Below are 6825 nucleotides of genomic sequence, written 5' to 3' on the forward strand. Positions count from 1 at the left end.
TTATATACCTGAATCCTTGGAATATGAATGAGATTCCTGATTCGATAAATCGAATGTTCAAACATGTTGTAAATCTTCCAAATCATTTTAGGATTGAATTCAAAATTTTAACTCTTATAATTCAAAACTTTGGAAATTTTAGATTTATTTACTGTAAAGGAAGCGCGTTCTATAAAAAAAGATCGGAAATATTGCAAGTTCGAAAGTATGTATAACGAGTATAATTTTCGACTCATTCTGAGTGCCGAATTTTAATTTTTTTAACAGAACGTAAAGTACTGCATTAATATTTATCTATGTTATTCCTTGATATAACTAACTGCCTCTCCTTTGCGTTTATTTTAAAAGACTTTTTTAAAACTGAAAAGAATTTTAACTAATATTCAAATATTTTTTTCAATTTTTACTTATCAAGTTAATCTCAAGATTCAAGTGTTTTAATTATATAATCTGTGAAATTTTATTGGTATCTTTCTATAAGAGCATTTAAGAAATGTGTTTTTAAAATTCGCTATTCGTCAAATACGGCTTTCAAAATTTTTTCATTCAACGTTTTTAATATTGAGTAAAAGTATGTTTTCTTATTATTATATGAAGCATCTGCGAAATTCGAAAGCTTGCACAGGTTCAATACAATTTATGTTTTCAGATTTGAGAAAATTTTAAATTAGGGCCATACTTAGTTTAAGCTCTTTCAAGAGCTTGGCTGTTAAGAAGGATGGCTTTAATTTTTTTAAGAGAATTTCAAATTTCACATATAAATTAAAAAAAACAAAGAAAAAAAAATGATAATTTTACTTTCATCTCAGATGATTTTGCATTTTGTCTTCCTAAAAAAAAATATTTGTTTGGGATGTGAAATAATGGAGCTGTGTTGAGTCATCCAAATAAACAAATCATCGCCCGTTGGTATTTAAAAACATCCCTTTGTTTGAATAAATTTCTAATAAAGATCTGCAATTTCTTGCAACAGACGTGATATTTCACAAATCACTTGGCGTTTAATATGAAACCTCTTGCATTGTCTTTAATTAGTCTTATGATATTGCGCATTTTTCGAGCTCAAGTTTAGTATAAAAGGACAACCTCAAGGTAAGATATTTATACGGATTAATTTTGTGCATCTAAACAATGGAGTTTCTGAGACGAAGTCTAGTTTTCCTCGCAGTCCTGGCGATGGCAGCGTTGACTATCATCCAGGCTATGCCTGACCCGGATCCAGAACCTCAGCCTATGGCTCCTGTTTGAAAATATGTTCTGGTTTGTCTTAGGTAAGTGTGCAGTGTTTGTATATACTTAGGTAATTTCGTAAACCTTTAAATACAACAATTTGTGATGTAGCCGTTCCTCAATAAACACTGACGCCGGCCAGCTCTAATAGTATTTATTGATAGAGCACGCAGGAACGGGTGCAAACAAAATATACATAAAAATGAAACATCAAACATTAAAATTACAGAGACATCTAATACATGGAAACCTATCATCACCGCGGCTGATGGTTGACTAACGATTGGTCCTCTTCACCACTAAGATGGCATTCAATAAAAGAGTTCGGTTACAGTTAAGGAGTTCTGTTACACATTTTTTTATCTTCATCTGATGAAGAGAAATAGTTGGTAAAAAGATGAAAACCACTTTTGTAAGTTAAATTTGTTTTTAAGAGTATATAAGATATTCTAGGAGGGGAAATATAGCGTGTTTTTAATCTGTTTCAGCAAAATAGAGGAGAGTATTACCAATTAAGACGAACAAGCGTGTTAGATTTCATTGTGCTACAAAAGTATAATTTCGAAACACGTCTAACAAGAATAAGTTATTATTATCTGACATCACTTCTCTCTTCACCAGAACAATTTCGTGGATGTAATGAATTAATAGGCGTAATTTAGATGTTTTTATGGTCGAAAGCTGAAGATGGACGGGCATTTATTTAACCTCAAATTTTGCTGACAGCAGGCACAGAAAGGGAACCTAGGTAGCATCATATATATCCATTGGTTTAATGGGAACTAGCACCAATCTTATGTTATTGACACTCTTTATGAATGAGTTCTATAAATCCTAGAGATCAGATACTGGATTGTTATACAATTTTCCCGCAGAATTTGTTTAATTGAAAAAAAAAAAAAAAAAAAAAAAAAAAAAAAAAAGATGTGTAAGTTGCATAGAAAACTTTATTATTAATATTATTTCAAACATTTCACAACGGCTACATAGCATTAGGATTTAAAAACTGAAGGGACACACTAAAACCGGTAGCTAGACCGGATTCTTCAAATGGACAGGACAAGGGCGTTTTTATGTTTGTGACCATGTGTAAAGAGATTATCACACTTTGCTACAGTTCCTGCTAAACTCGACTTTTCTGAGAAACGAGATTTGGTAGCACTAGTTTTGAACGGGATGATTCCTAGAAAAAAGATCTCCGCCTGAAGCAAAGTCCCGCCCAGCTAAGGAAACGATGTTGCGGCTAAGCAGAAATTTCTCAAACCGCACTGAAAATGTCTCGGCTGGACCTCTGTCTCGGGTAGAGACAACCAATCAGACGAAAGTTCTGCTTCTGAAGCATCATGTGATCCCAATCTGAGCGGTAATCGATTACTGTTTGCGTTCAAGTATTTGTAGTAAGTGAAAATGGTAACCCAGTTACGTGACTTTCCTGGAATTGTGCGAATTCTCAGAACTCTCCCTTTCGACGTCAAGTCCCGCGTAGCCGAAACATAATGCGATTGCAGCCTTAAATGAATCCGAACCAGTTTTTTTTAAATAGTTTCCACAAAGCGATCGTGTCCTCAAGTAGAAAACCGTCGAGTGCATGCCGTGATCAAAAGAATCCCGATTTCTGGCGACTGAAATGTCATGAGGCTCCCGTCTTCCTCAATAATGGTATATCCTACCAATATTATTTGTATTGCGGATTTGTATTGCGTTATATACCTATGCATTATTTGTACTGCGTTATATACCTATGCAGATCTCGGCAGCAAGACTATCGTTCTTTCTCTCTCACTTCATTGTTAAATTTACCCATGCTGATATTTACTTCTTTATGTTGTTATAATAGATAAGCATATAATTTTTTATTACGCCGAGCAGGGAACAAGAATGCAAAATATAGCATTCCTATATTAAATTTAATTTTGAAAAATAATAAAATGTGTTCGCGAAACATTTACGTAAATTCAAATACAACAATTTGTAATGTAGCCGCTATTCAATAAACTCTGACGCCGGCCAGCTCTAATAGTATTTATTGATAGAGCACGCAGGAACGGGTGCAAACAAAATATACATAAAAATTACAAACATTAAATAATAACATAAATCAAACATTAAAATTACAGAGACATCTAATACATGGAAACCTATCATCACCGCGGCTGGAGGTTGACTGACGATTCGTCCTCTTCAGCACTAAGATGGCATTCAATAAAAGAGTTCGGTTACAGTTAAGGAGTTCTGTTACACATTTTTTATCTTCATCTGATGAAGAGAAATAGTTGGTAAAAAGATGAAAGCCTCTTTTGTAAGTTAAATTTTTTTTAAGACTATCTAAGATCTTCTAGGATGAGAAATATAGCGTGTGTTTAATCTGTTTCAGCAAAATAGAGGAGAGTATTACCAATTAAGACGAACACGCGTGTCACATTTCATTAATTCTCAAATAAGCAAACACATGATTCTTAGTCATTTCAATAGGTTTTACATTGTATTGTTTATTTAGTTAAGGTGACAGCATTTCGAAGTTGGTAATTCGGAACTCTATACATATAATTTTGTAAATATATTCTTTACAAATAAATCACTTTTTTATTATTGTTATTATGGTGGATTTAGTATGTAGGTCAATATATATATATTATGTGTAATTCGAAATAAGTACTTTTTGTTTTATATTTTAAGACTTATATATAATATATTTAATAAATTAAAATGATGTATTAATTTTGAAATTAAATAATAAATTTGAAATTCTTTGTAAATTATTTTGGTTTGCTTAACGAAACCTTATCTAAAAGAAATGACTTATTAAAATCTTTGGAATATTTCACTGCCCGATTTTATCATAAATTTCTTAATTTAGATTACAAAGAATGCTGCGACACATTTAATTCTCTGGCGGTTGCTTGATTAAGCAAATCTTTTCCCAAATACGGAGGATCTCTGTCAGTCATAAATTAGTAATACAAGCTGTTTTTGTTTTCTTGCACTAAGATGCGTAACTGGAGTCCAAACTGAGTTTGTTCATGATTATCAAAAGCTCACTGATGACCATTAATATTTTCAATTACAAAAGTAGGAAAGCAGACCACGAAAAAAGGACGGATCTTTTCTATCAGACTAAGAAAGAAACTAAATCGGTTTCACCAGGTGAAAAACTTTCTTTAATATAATTAATGCTATTTGTTGTAGTACAGTAACAAAATTCTTTCGCATAAGCAAATTATAGATAAAAAATTAATTAAATTAAAAGAGGTTTCATATATTTAAATTTCCCAGTGCATTGAAAGGATTCTATGGAGAATTTAAAACAGATTCTCATAGAAAATTTTATTGCTATAACTTTTTTCTATCATGCGCTGGTATGGATTTTATATTTTTAAAATAAAATCATGCCAGATTATTCCGTTTGCTAGACAAGTAAATCAAGACGAAGCAATAATGTTCTATTCTTTTCCAGATGTAGAAGTTATTTAATCAATGCTTCGACTGCTCTCATGTTCAATTTATTCGTAAAAATAATTCTCTGTCTTAAAGACGGTGAAGGTATTTTTAAAACTTTGCGCTTACTATCCATTTAACTAAGGAACTTAGGTTATGGCTTAAACATATTTCATAAAATACTTCATTAACTGATTCTAATAGTAGATATAAAAAATAGATTAACATATTTATTTAGGAATTATATATGATTAACTCCTTAATATTCTTCCCATCTTACTTTGTTTCTGCCATGTGGGTATATAAATATTGTATTAAACACTCCACAGATTATACTGTTAGGTAGCCAAGGTTGCTAACTATTTTTGCCAGTCTGTCTGAAGTCCTGAACAAAATCTCATGAGAACTTCGCATTAGAAGATCAAATAAAGCCGTACTCTCAAGCCTGCTGGTCGCGGGGAGCATACGGTCTCCAGAGCAATTTTATACGGCCCGCCAATAATTTTTAGCTGTGTATTTGTTTTAATATAGTGTTTATAGATTTTCGATATAGCATAAATGCAATGAGCGGTGGATCGTAATGTATTATTCTTTTTAAAAAATAGAAAAGAACTAGCAAGTATTTCAGCAATCATTACATTCCAACTGAGTTCCCAAAGCTAGCGCTGACATACAGCGAAAAATATATATGGAACGCATATAACTGAGAAACCAGCAAAAGAAGCTAAGAGAGGAAAAGGACATTAATCTTCCCATCTCTTGAAATGACAATTTAAATAACAACAAGATTAGAAATATATAGATTTTGTTTACATGCGCAATTGCTATTGAATGAAAACGAAATCGAATGGATTCCAGTTAAATGAAGAGAACTCCCGCATTACAGTTTTTTTACGGTAAACGCTAAAGACAGCGTCTCTTAATTTAAGTTTGTATTCTCAGTTTGAAATCTATACTACTTAAATAGACATATGCATTTAGAATTTTACGTTCTCACTCTACTATTTTTCGAGACGATTCGGGCAAATTTTAAAGCTAATGTTAAATTCTGACTAATAAAAAAATTCTTTTTATTTTGTTATCAATAATTTTATATCATACTTTTAGCGTGAATATTGAGCATTATATAAAAGAAAAAATTAAGAATAATTTAACTAATATGTGCACTTAACATTAATAAAAAAAGCAAATATTTTTATTATTCAAGCATACAAATTAGTTACTTCATAGCTATCCCTACTTTAGTTTTTTCTATACTAATTACTAATGTTTTTCTTCCAGGATTTTGAAAGATCTCAGAGAAGACGTCTGAATATGTTTCTTCTGCTTCTATAAACCTTGTTTACAGAGATAAAAGGAAAGTTCTAAAATATGCTGAAATTTTATTCAATATCATGTTAGTCAAAGTTTCAAAAACTATTTTCTCTTTGGCAAGAGTTTCCAAAATATGAAACAATAAAATATTCTAATGTTAGCCTAAAATGTTTCCTTTAATTTTATTACTATGGATATACAACAGAACATGGATTTATTACTTCCGCAACGATTGTTTTCCCTAATGCAAATTTAGTGGTACTTTGGTTTCGAATTATACTCGATATACTCGACAACATTTAAAAACAATATCTTTCCTGCACTTATCGTTTTGCTGTACTAATCTTTTGTAAATCATGTCCCTAAGCCAGAATTTTCCGCCCTGATTATTTGAAAAATTAAACAAAAATTGAGCAGAGTACGTATTAATTAAATTGAATAAGAGATACGCCCATATAAGGTTTTAAATGAGGCGAAACAGCAGCTTTAATTTAAAGTAAGTTTCCTACAAAAGGTCATCCGTCGGATACAGATCCCTCGTTTTCAGGGAAAAAAACCGCAAAATTATTCAGAGATATCACAGATTTCTTCAATATATTTTTACGAAAACATGAAACATGGAGGTACCAGAATTATAAAAGCCTTAGGAAGACAAGGTTTCAAGTTAATCCTTAATTGAAGAAGATAAATAGTTGAGGATTTGAAACGCTCTAGAGAAATTCAATTCATGATCTGAGGAATCTTATGGATAATTTTCTCAGATCGAAAACGGAAATTTTGCCAACTTTCCAAATAGGATTAGCTATTGAATGTTTGTTTATTTTTCTCGAAAAATCGCCGATAAAT

The 6825-nt window shown here is 31.4% G+C and overlaps 1 long non-coding RNA gene across 1 annotated transcript; it reads left to right on the top strand.

Annotated features, from left to right (window-relative positions):
- Window positions 1–1005: 1005 nt before the first annotated feature.
- Window positions 1006–6147, top strand: LOC118204189 (uncharacterized). The gene is made up of 2 exons (XR_004760749.2): window positions 1006–1271; window positions 5947–6147. It is a non-coding gene; the product is annotated as an uncharacterized LOC118204189 (long non-coding RNA).
- The last annotated feature ends 678 nt before the right edge of the window (window positions 6148–6825 follow it).

The sequence above is a fragment of the Stegodyphus dumicola genome, chromosome 8 (assembly GCF_044657685.1).
Source record: "Stegodyphus dumicola isolate Sdum_Otavi_A_Nest chromosome 8, ASM4465768v1".
In the NCBI taxonomy this organism is placed as follows: Eukaryota; Metazoa; Arthropoda; class Arachnida; order Araneae; family Eresidae; genus Stegodyphus; species Stegodyphus dumicola.